General features: G+C 43.2%; 1 protein-coding gene across 5 annotated transcripts in view; it reads right to left on the bottom strand.

Moving 5' to 3' along the window:
* Positions 1-12,126, bottom strand: part of TEX2 (testis expressed 2) — a 98,480-nt gene that overhangs the window by 79,574 nt on the left and 6,780 nt on the right. Inside the window, exon 1 of one of the 5 annotated variants that reach the window (XM_064495663.1) lies at positions 9,047-9,446. The exons of the other annotated variants lie outside the window; for them this stretch is intronic. The gene's annotated coding sequence lies outside the window, so the exon portion shown is untranslated. Of the gene's footprint in view, positions 1-9,046; positions 9,447-12,126 lie in introns of those variants that run through there. 5 annotated transcript variants of the gene reach the window in all.

Genomic DNA, 12,126 nt, shown 5'->3' with positions numbered 1-12,126 from the left:
GACTGCTGGGCACCCAAACGTTGAGAAGCTAGCGAGCTTCAGCAGCAGAGCTTGAAGCCAACTGGGGAGCAGGGAGATGCTCGGTCTGCTTTGAACCACGGCCAAGAGGCCAGCAGCAACTTCCTCTCACCTCCTATTCTTGCCGCAGGAAAACTGACAGTAAGGAAAGAGGGCACCCAACCAGATTAAGGTCGGATCACCCTCTCAAAAGGTCACTGACACCAAAGTCCTGACTCTTCAAAAGGTCCTTCAAATTAATCAGTGGAAATCTCTGCACAGGAGCCTCACTGAATTCCATGGCCTCAAAGACCACTGTTATTGCCCCAAATTTCTCGCAGTAAAAATAATGGCAGGACTCAGTTCAAATGCTTCCTCCTCAGGAAGACCTTCTTGACCACCTTCTTCTGAAAGGACAGGCTCCCCATCCCCTTATTCTCTTTATTTTTCAGAACATTATGTTATACGGCTGCTTACTTGTTACCTGCCCCACAGAACAGATGCTCCATGTGGGCAGAAACATAGTTCATTCATTGCCATGTCCCCAGTTTTGTTCAGAGCAAGCACTTAAAAATATTTACTGGTTGAATGAATAAACAAACAATGCATGTAATACCTAAGTAACCTAACTGTGTCCTTTTCAGAAAATTCCATATAGTACAAAAGATAAATCTATCATTTACAGTTGAATATATTTTTAGAAATTGGGCATCAGGTTTTAGCTCCCAAACGTAACATGTTATTACACTGCTGCTACAAGCAAGTGAGATCATCTCTACTCAGTAATATCCCTCCCAGGAACACAGGCCTTCCTCACTGAGGACTGTGGGCATGGTCTCTTTCCTTCCATAGGACCACTTCATATAATGTTGTTTTTGCTGGGAAATGCATTTCTTTTAGGAAACTGAAAGTCTAACCCAGATGCTGTGTCAAAGATAAGGGTCCTTCAGGAGAGGGAGGTCTTCTTAGACCTTGAAGGCATAAATAAAGGCTCCTCTGCAAGTCACCATTCACCAGCGTTCAAAAGTAGAAATCAAAGAGCTGTTGCCACCAACAGGACTTCAGACCTGTGGCTCCAGGGCCTGCCTTTGCTCAGGAACACCTCACTCCCAGCTTGTCTCACACGGGAGGGCTGCCGGAAAGTGCAGTAGAGGATCGGAAAGCAGGACACAAATCCAACATGGGCAGTTTTCACGATGTACTTTCTTAACAACATCTATTCTCAAATGGGAGAATTCTGAAATCATGTTATGCCATAACAAAGCATGCAATTTCTCCTTTATTACTAATAGAAATAGAAATAGAAATAGAAATAGAAATAGAAATAGAAATAGAAATAGAAATAGAAATAGAAATAGAAATAGAATTTGTAGAGAGCCCAGAAATAAACCCACAAACTTTTGGTCAATTAATCTTTGACCAAGGAGGCAAGGACATACAACAGAGTAAAGACAGTCTCTTCAGCAAATGGTGTTGGGAAAACTGGGCAGTTGCATGTAAATCAATGAAGTTAGAATACTCCCTCACACCATACACAAAAATAAACTCAAAATGGCTTAAAGACTTAAACACAAGACAAGACACTATAAACCTCTCAGAAGAAAATATAGGCAAAACATTATCCAACATAAATCTCAGCAGTGTTCTCCTAGGGTAATCTACCCAAGCAACAGAAATAAAAGCAAAAATAAACAAATGTGACCTAATTAAACTTATAAGCTTTTGCACAGCAAAGGAAACCATAAACCAGACAAAGACAACCTACATATGGAATGAGAGAAAATATTTGCAAAAGATGAGACTGACAAGAGCTTAATCTCCAGAATATATAAACAGCTCATACAACTTAATACGAAAAAAACAAACAACCCAATCCAAAAACGGGCAGAAAACCTAAACAAGCAATTCTCCAATGAAGACACATGAATGGCCAATAGGCACATGAAAAAATGCTCAATATCACTAATTATAAGAGAAATGCAAATGAAAACTACAGTGAGGTATCACCTCCCACCAGTCAGAATGGCCATCATTCAAAAGTTAACAAACAAGTAATTTGCCTAACAAATTAATTTCAGGCTCTAAAATCCCACTATGTCAAAGGCTGTATCAGTCTTCTCACTCTGAGGGAAAACATACCTAAGCAACCAGGCGATTAAATGCAGAGTTGGAATTGCTTTTTCAATAAAACTGCCCTTAGACAAAAAGACCCTTCTCCAAAAAGCTCCCGACAGGAACTCCTGGGCCCCAGCTCCTGCGGGGAGTAGGGAGCTGCACCTTCCAGAAGCACTACTCTCGGATGGTACAGTTCTCTCAAAATGAGGCCGGGCCACATGTTCCAGCCCTGCTAAAACTTACTGGCCAACCACCCTCAAGGTACGTTTTCAAGCAAGAGTCTGGACCCTCCAGTGAAAAATGGTGTAACAGCAGCAAACTCCTTTCTAAAATTCTCTTCGGAAACTTGCATTTTACTGTAAATCAAGGTTTCTTACGTCTACATGCAAAATTGGTCTGTGTGGATTTGTGCGATTTTCCAGGGAGAGAATTCATACTGTTCTGAGGCTCAAAGAGGTGTATGTCCCAAAAGAAGTTAAACCACTCTTCTAAGGGGTGGCAGAACTTCATCCTCCGCATTATTTCAGGAAGCCAAAGTTTCTCAGAGCCGCCTCTGCTGAGCAAGGTTTCTACCTAGTTGGAGACTGTTTGGGATCACTTTTTCCCAGGAGAAATACTAGCAAACCGGAGGACAAGCCGCCACACTCCTTTTGTGGGTGCGGATCCTTCACATTTCTGGGGTGCCCAACGAAGCCTGCTGGACCTCGGGGCTCATGTAGCCCCTGAAATCAATACGGCAAGTCAGCGAGGTCTGCACTTAGAATGTGGATTCCTGAATTTGCTTTGGACTCTTGCATGTTGGCATTTTCCACTGCAAAGCTGTGGCACTTCATAATAACTTACTATTTTTTTCTCAGAAACACATTATTTTATCCAGCTTCCAAAGAAAGATCAAAATTAATGTTGAGTCTTCGATGCTTTAGTCCATCACTCAAAATGCAGGGCACATCTCCATAGAAACTTTCCTCCTAGGCACATTTCTTCAACTGAGCATTTCTACATCAAAGCAGAACCCTTAAGTCACTGTTCCCACTGGTCTCTGGCTCCCTCAATACACTATGTCTTGGATATTTTAAATTTTTCAACACCCTATAGGAATTAACACATGTACATTCCCCTTCCCATTTAAAATAGTTTAGTTTTTATTTTTGTTTTAACAAACCCCTGGTCTCTATGAGCTTTTTCTAACATGGAAATTTAAACAGCACATAAATTTACTTAAACATCCTACAGATTGCGTGAAATATTCACCTTCACCAGCCCCGGCTGCTGGATCCATTGTGATCACACCTTTGCTTCTTACAAGCCAGGGAAGAAAGTGACCTTGTTACTCTAAAATCTCACTCTCATTTCAAGTCTACCCAGTTACCAATATTTTTTCACACATATGGCAATTTTTGGTCTTCTTCAAAAATGTGGCCAAAGGTACAATAAAAGGCTGAAAATGACTTTTTTCTGCTTGCTCTCCCAGACTACAAACTCCCACCACCATTTCTTCTAAACCAAAAGGTACCATTACATTTGGAAAATAATCAGTTTCAGAAAAAGGTACTTTAAGCTATTGTTTCCAGAATGACTACTAGATGCACAGAAGGAGAAAGTATAATCTGCTGAGAAAACTGCAAAATAATTTCTAACTCTATTTGCTATAATTTGACAATTCTATCTTAAGAGTCTAGAAAATGTACCATTGCGAGATGTCTCAAAGCCATTATCCTAATTGAAGTCTATTTAAATGGAATAGTCAATTCCTTTTCAAGTCACATAAAAGCACATACAGACCCGTGATCCCACCTATTAAATCAAGGGGTGCCTATAAAGTACATGTCACCAAAGCAGTAAAGATTTTAGCCTCAAAATACCCCAGCCATCTATCATGCTCTATGTGAGCACTGATCTAGAGACATTCACATGCTGACATACATACAGAATGAAGTATTGAACAATGCTCCTTTTAAAAAAATGAAGTCAGGAAAAACAGACATATTCTATTCATCTGGCTGGTTTTCAACTTCCAAGTTTTTGTTTTCCACATGTCTTATCTTCTTTAAATACGCCAGACCTTCCTCTTCTCAGTGTTCATAGAAAAGAAAAGTGGAGTGGATAATCCCAATTGACTTGGGAATCCACTGCATTTTTTGGTAGTTTTCCATTTAAAATGGGTCTGTGTCAGAGGAGGAATGAGGAGAAATGTAAACTGACGGGAGTCCGCAGGCACAATGGGGAGCAAAGGAAAGCCAGGCTTAAAGACTGGCAAGAGATAATCTGCCTTTGGGTAACTGAGAGCCAAGGCCATAACTTCCTCTGTATTTAAAATCCACAGTGCTGTCTCTTCATTAATTTTAGATGAATTTCACGGTAGGTTTTTTGTAATTACCAACGGCTTGCATTACTAGCTCAAGGGATGGCTCTATCAATTAGGAGATCTGGTTTCCTAAGCAGAGCCTTCCAGATCACATGCCCACCTTCACTTGAAGGTGCCGCCAAGGGGCTACTCAGAAGTAGCAAGAGAAGATCTTCCTCTAAAACCCCTTCAGGTCAGATCCCTGATCCCCCAGAGCACTGAGGGAGAAAGTCAGAGAGGAGAATAAACTTAAATTACCAAAGGTAGACAATGATCATCTCTGACTGTAATTTAAATTTCTGCTAATAGGGTTCTGTTACAATAATGAACATCTGTCACTCATGTTGTCATATATTGGCTTGCCCCTGGAAGAATGCTCTTTTTGAAAGCAATATTTTCTGTCTTTTCTGCCTCTGGCAAAAGTAGAATAAGGAATATAAAATGTTCATGAGAAGCACACTTTCATGAGCAGAGTTCACCATCACAGGACACACATGAGGTCCACGAGGAAAGAAGGGAGCCAGTGACAGTGATGGCAGATGTGTGATCCTGGCCAGTCAGAAGCTGCAAGAGCAGACCACTGGACTTCCGGGCTGGAAGGGGTGAGCTGAGGCGCCTGGCATTCCAGGGAGGGCAGGATCCATCGACCAGACTCCCAGTCCTCTATCTACTTTAGGGCCTCCTTTCTGGCTGCAGACAAGCATTACCAGACCTACGAGAGGGAACAGATTAACTTAGAATTCACTAAGAAAAAAAAGGAGGAGGAGGAAGAAGAGAAGGTGGTATAAAAGAGATAAATCCAAGAAAAATGAAAAGAGAGGCTGTGAGAACTTAGTGGGGCAATCAGGGCACCGATCAAAAGAAACTGACTAAGGAACAAGGAGGGAATATCATGGCACAGGACACCTGGCTCGGACGACAAGTTTATCCAATGCTCGCCCACAAAGGGGATTGTAAGGATGTGAGGGGGGAAGAGGCCAGCAGTGAGGACAGAGAACCTCTGGGATCCAGGCATAGCCCAGTATGACTGACAGGAGAAGCCAGGCTTGCATGCATGGACTCCCACAAGCTAGGAACCTGCAGCCCATGTTCTAGGTTCTTCCCCTGCTGAATCAGTCTCTCCATTCTGAAAAGCTGGCTTGAGAGCTTTTTAGACAAGAGATAAAGAAACTTTAAAGCTGGAGGTCTTCCTTAACCTAACCTGATGAACATCAAAGACTCCACCCACTGCTGTCGCTGCCGCGGAAGCCACACACACACACAAACAGCCGCGAGATGTCACATTCAATTGCTCCCCTCCCCTGACCCAGGGGAAGACCTCTGATTTAAAGAGCTTAGTGCATTGTTTTGAGTAACAGGGGTGGAGTTTTGATCCTCACCCCTTTGGATGGTGGGTGCATGGTCTTTCAGGAGCCTGGGCGAAACAGGAGAGAGTAGGGTGAAGTCCTGCTCTAGGAAGGTGACAGCCTTCTAGTGTCTCCCAAAGCTTCACCAAGATTTTTACTCCTGGAACCAAGACCTTAATGGGAAAACAGCTGGTGACTTTCTAGATACTCCATAAATAGCCAAAAAATTGAAAAACAAATGAAAATTCCAAAACATACTTAAGTGCTTACTTAAGTAAAAAAAAAAAAAAAAAAAAGAAAGAAAGAAAGAAAAAGAAAAACTGGCACACTGACTTATAAACTATTAATCTGGGAGAAGAGAATCTAACTAACCATTCTATAACTAAGAATTTATCATGTTTAATGTTATTCAAATACCTGCTTTAAGATTATTTAAAGGCCTTCCTTAAAAGCAAACCCTCCTACACTGTTGGTGGGAATATAAATTGGTGAAGCCACTATGGAGGACAGTATGGAGGTTCCTTAAAAAACTAAAAGCAGACTTACCATATGGATCAGCAATCCCACTCCTGGGCATATATCTGAAGAAAAGTGTAATTTGAAAAGACACATGCACCCCAACACTTATAGCTGCACCGTTTACAATAACCAAGACATGGAAACAACCTAAATGTCCATCAACAGACAAATGGATAAAGAAGATGTGGTGTGTGTGTGTATGTGTATGCACACACAATGAAATATTACTCAGCCATAAAAAAGAATGAAATAATGCCATTTGCAGCAACATGGATGGACCAAGAGATTATCATATTAAGTGAAATAAGAAAGATAAAGACAAATATTATATGATGTCACTTATATGTGGAATTTTAAAAAAAATTTTATTTACAAACCAGAAATGGACTCGTGGATATAGAAAACAAACCGTGGTTACTAGGGGGGAAAAGGGGAAGGGATAGATTAGGAGTTTGGGATTAACAGATACACATCACTGTATATAAAACAGATAAACAACAAGGACCTACTGTATATAGCACAATATACAAAAGGAACTATATTCAATTTCTTTCAATGAGCTGTAATGGAAAAGAATCTGAAAAATATATATATATGTACATGTATAACCAAATCATTTGCTGTACACCTGAAACTAACATTATAAACTGTCTACACTTCAATGAAACATAGAATTAAAAAAAAAATTCTTCAAAGGCTTTCCTTAAAAAGAATGCCCAAGTAGGCAAGGACTTCATTTAAGAGATTCACAGAAAACTATCACTGCAAGAGTCTGGACCTGCTCAGTGACAGTCCCCAAGCACAGCCACTGTCTCCTGAGCAGAGTCATCTGCTGAGTGCTCAAGGGATTACTGGATAAGAATATTAACTCAATATGGGGATAACCTATTTGATAAGCCCTTTCTCAGCCCTTACAGAATTTGGCTTGAAATCATCGTGGTGATTGGATGAGGGGTTCTGAAGCCAATTTCCAGGCTTCCTGCTTGGCTGGCAGGGCCACTCGCTCCCGTAGCAACATCACATCACTGAGAGATACCGATGTAACCCTATTAACAACAGGCAGGAAAAGGGACCAACAGGGCTGAACCATATACCTGACCCCGCCTTACCATTGCAAAAACAAGAAACTAAAAACCTCGTTCCCACTTGAAATACCAATTCAGAAACCTGTATAAAAGAACTCCTAAAACAGAAAAATGTGGCAAAAAATACACCTTTTTTCCTTAACTTGAGCACCCATCTCACTCAACACTAACCAATCAGCGGGGCCTGCTGCTCTGTGCTCACTGGCACCGAGAGGGTGAGAGGCCGGGGACCCCGCTGCAGCGCTGCGGGAGGGGCCCAGGGGGAGCAGGACAGCATTTCTGGCAAAGGAAATTGAAGTTAATAGGTCAACTCTGCCAGATAACACAAAATGATTAAAATTCTTATCAGGCCACAGTGAGCGAAGTTTTAGGTACTGTTAAGCCTGCAATTTCTGGGAGATTTCTAAGCTGTAGGTCAAAAAATGTATATACTTTAAGCATGCTTAAATTTTTGAGACTAACATTCTGGCATTATAAATTCATATAGCTGGAAGGACCTCTTGACCATTCATCCCAGAAAACCCTGGGCCTTGTACTTGTTACCTCTGCTGCCAAAACAACTCACCTAGCTCAGAAACTCAAATTGTGTTTTTTCCTTCCACAAGATTTTTGTACCACAAATCAGAGCTCATGAAATAAAACTCACTTCAGGCTATTAAGCCTCTGCCAACACCACTCTCGATCACAGTCAAGCCTGAAGACAAAAGCTAGGCTGACCAAATGAGTTTCGCCTCTGGCTCAGAGCATGATCGATAGTCATTTCTGCTGGGAGTTTTAGCCTCAAAAAAAAAAAAAATTAATGTTCCTGCTTTACTATTAACCTACCCCATCAGGATCGAATACCACTCACCATCTCTCCACAGACAAGAGCCTACCCTGGGAAATTAAAACAAAAGCAGCCCCATTCCCATGGGTTTTCTACTACTCTGACTTATTTTCCAGTTCGATTTTGCCTGTGAACTTAGCCAGAGAAAGCAGCTCAATCTTCCCTGAGGACAGCTCCCTCTAGTCTTCCCAGCATAGGGACTGGAGTTTCTGCTCTGAATTCTGTAGTGGAGGTGAGGCGGGAGGGAAACCGAGCAGAGGCCACATCAAATTAGCCACTGCCATGGGCTACTGTCCCAGAGGTCATTTCTAACAGGCACCTGGACATTGAGGACACTAAGATGGCTCCTGTTCCAGCTCATGTGAAGAGCAGTTCCATCATTTTTATCAAAGGAAGCAGCAAAATCAGGTGGGAGATACTCAGCCCAGTGACTGTGGAGCCGACCTGCCTAGACCCAAGCTCTCTCCTTATTCCTGGGCTGCAGCCACAGGCCCCCTTGCCCTCTGCATGGCTTTATCCCATCCTCACCGTCAACCAGCTTTTCCTTATACAAACATCTGCTCAGTCTACTACACCTGCCAGGGGGACCCATGTTCAAATCTATAGGAAAAATCATTGCCCCTCAGTCTGACAGGCGAAGTCCTACAATGACATCACCTGCCCTCCGCTCTTTCCATCATAATTGAAACACTTCCCATCAACCTTCCACAACCGGGGCACACACAGCGAATCTCTCCTTGGGTTTCCTTTCAGAGCCAGGCATATCGACTACATTGCTCTGCACGGATCCTCCCCACCACGAGGTCATACTCACCTGGCTGCGCTGTTAAGGTTTCCAGTGCATGGAGGCATCACCTGCTCACCCTCAGGCATGAGTTTTCCCACCCCTTCTTCAGTGGCGTTCTCAGCTCTGAGGCCAGCTCCCACTTAGAGCCCTGGGCACCATCTCAGTGCGACACTGCTGCTAAGCCACACGGGTCTCTGTGGTCTCTGACTCTGCAATTTTCCGGGATACTTTGCTCTTCCGTCCCCTTAACATTAAGCTTAAAGCCTTCCTAACCAGACTTGCAAGTGTCCCAGAAAACATATCACTCTGGTCTTCCCCGAAATACCTCCTCTTTGGTTATCAGAGGCTCTGCTCTAGGGAACCGGTCCCTTCCTTCCAAAAACAAAAGCAAAAATAACACATTACCTAGGAAACCAGCTAGTGACATCCCATACCAGTTTTCTCTTTCAGAATTACAAAAGTTGTAGAAGAAATTTAACCACCATCTCCGACTCAAGTCCTTCCACTTCCTATTTAGAAATCCAAAGCTTCCGGTGAAGAGACAGGTTTCTCCCATCCGGCCCTCCCCCATGACAGGTGGCTCTGATGAGCACCAACAGGCTCCTCCCCTCATCTAGAAGGTGGCCTCAGGAAGAGAGCAAGTCTCCTCACCTGCAGGGTCTAAACACAGCTGCCTCCATTCTTCCCAACAGCAGAAAGTCTCTTTCCTGACAAGGCACAGCTAGAATTCCCTCCCACTGCTGCCAAGAACCCTCCCTAGGGCCCCCTGGGCATTATTTTTGAGTTGTGCCAGGGGCTATTAACCAACACCCGCTGAACACAGTCCAGTGGTGCCAATGGGATTGAGGGCCGTGGTTAAGAGGAAGGAAAGAGAGACAAATATGAACAGGGCAGAATCCCTATCCTCTAGAAAGAGAGAAAGACTACTACACTACTACTGTGGGCTGTGTACAGAAGACTTCAACCTTGAGGTCTCAAACTGGAGCCCCGTGCTACTAACATACTGATGTAAGCAGTGGCAGCGATGCCTCCTGAGCCTGGGATAGGAAGCCAGACAAGAGGGCCACCCTTGCAACTCGACGAGCAAATGGCTTTCTAGTCTGGGTCAAGGGCACAGACATGCTTCTTTTGTAAGACAGCTCCAACAATGGATTCCCATGGACCCCTCCCACTCCATTTCCCTTCCCGGGTAATTCTACTCTAAAATTTATTCAATCCCCCTCACAATAAATCCAAGTTTTAAAGAGCACACTTCAAGTTCTCCCTTGTTTCTATGTGCTTGCATTCATTCATTCACTCATTCATCCAAAAAACATTTCAGAAGCCTGTGCAACGGGTCAGATGCTGTACTAGACACTGGGTATATAATGGTGAGCAAAATCGACAAGGTCCCTGGCTTCTTGGAGAAAGAAAAGCAGATGTCCCCTAAAGAATATGTCATAACAGTGAGAAGTGATGGAAAGGATGAGAGGAAAGGGCAGTAGGGTGAGGGGGCGGAGCTGTTTGCTGAAGAGGGAGCAGCACAGTGGTTGGGTTCCTGAAAGGCCTAGCTCCCTTCAAGCTGGGAACGGAAAGGTGTCTGGAATAGGACAAGCCAGGCGGAGAGGGGCACGGGCTCAGGATGAAGCAGAAGGCAGGAGAGGATACACCACATAGCACTTTTCAGAACAGGTTCAGAATGTGGGTCTTATCCCAGGAGTAGCAAGAAGCCTCTGTAGGGTTTTCAGCAAGGACGTGGCATGAGCATATTAGGAATTAGAGACCACTCGGGCTGCGGAGGGGTGAATGGATTAGAAAAGAGTAGAAGCAGCTGTGGGGAGAGCAGTGGGGAAAGCAGCGAGGCGGCTGCGGCAGTCTTCCAGGCAAAAAGATGGTCTTCTGGACTAGTGGTAGCAGTGAAACTGGAGAGAAAGCGAACATTCAAGAGAGGTTTAAAAGATGAAAATAACAGCACTTGGTAAAGGACTAGATAAGAGCCAGCCTGCATTTGCAGGGAAGAGAAATGTCAGTTACCCCCGGCAGAAAACATTGGCTGTGTATACGCTGCAGCTCACTGGTATTACACTTACTTCCCTTGGCACCTATTTTTCAGAATTTCTAGACAAATTTAGAGCTCTTCTCCTTATTTGCTCTTAACTCTATTCTTAAAAACTGTCACCCATTTTTTTAAACGGTCATCCATTTTTGAAACACATTTATTGAACATCTACTGTGTGCTAGGGATAGAAAGGTAACCAGGCCAGGCCCTTGGCACTTCTCCTCTGAGCCTCTGAACCCCCCAGCAGTGATGGCAACTCCCAAGGCTGGGGTCACCCTGCCTCCTGAAACCTTCATACAAGCCACTTAAGAGACTCCAGTCTACCTCTTAAGAGACCTTCCTCGACGCAACAGCAGCAAAGCACTTTGCACTCAAGAGTCACTCTTCACTTCATAAGATCTGAGCCCTGGGAGACATCAAGGCATGAAATCTAACTTCTCCAGGTCTTTGACCACCAAAACCTTGCTCTTACAGGAAGACCATGAACCCCACCAGGCAGTTCTTCCTTCTACATAATCAAACTCTTTTTCTCTAAAGCGTACTGAGTTCGGGAACCACATGTGAATTGTGCTTTTTCATTTGTTGCCCAACTTAGTTTGTGCTAGATTTTATCCTATCATAGAGATGCATGGTTTTATAAACCCTGGAGCTATAATGTCCAATGTGGCCAAATGGAGCTACGTAAATGAAAATCAACTAAAATTAAAACTTCTTCATTTCTCCGTTGCACTAGCCACCTTGTAAGTGTTTGATAGTCACATGTGGTTAGTGGCTACCATATTGAGAGCACAGATATGGCATGTTTCCAACAATACAGAAGGGTCTGTTGGAAAGAGTTCCAAAGAGGTGCTGCTACAGGGTTTTCTGCATGTTTCATTTGAATCTCCCCTTAAAAAAATACACAAAAGTTTAACAAATAGAGACTTTCAACATATAAACTGTGTCCTCCTTGATTTTATAAGTGAATGCTATAATCTAAACTTAAATTAACATACAACACTAAAATAGTACTTTTTAGTTAGTTTCATCAATTGTGTATATTTTAGCCAGGAATGTTAAAAATAACGTT

Source organism: Camelus dromedarius, chromosome 16 (genome assembly GCF_036321535.1).
Source record: "Camelus dromedarius isolate mCamDro1 chromosome 16, mCamDro1.pat, whole genome shotgun sequence".
Classification (NCBI taxonomy): domain Eukaryota; kingdom Metazoa; phylum Chordata; class Mammalia; order Artiodactyla; family Camelidae; genus Camelus; species Camelus dromedarius.
The sequence above is the reverse complement of the archived record's forward strand: the minus strand, read 5'-3'. Positions and strand labels throughout refer to the sequence as shown.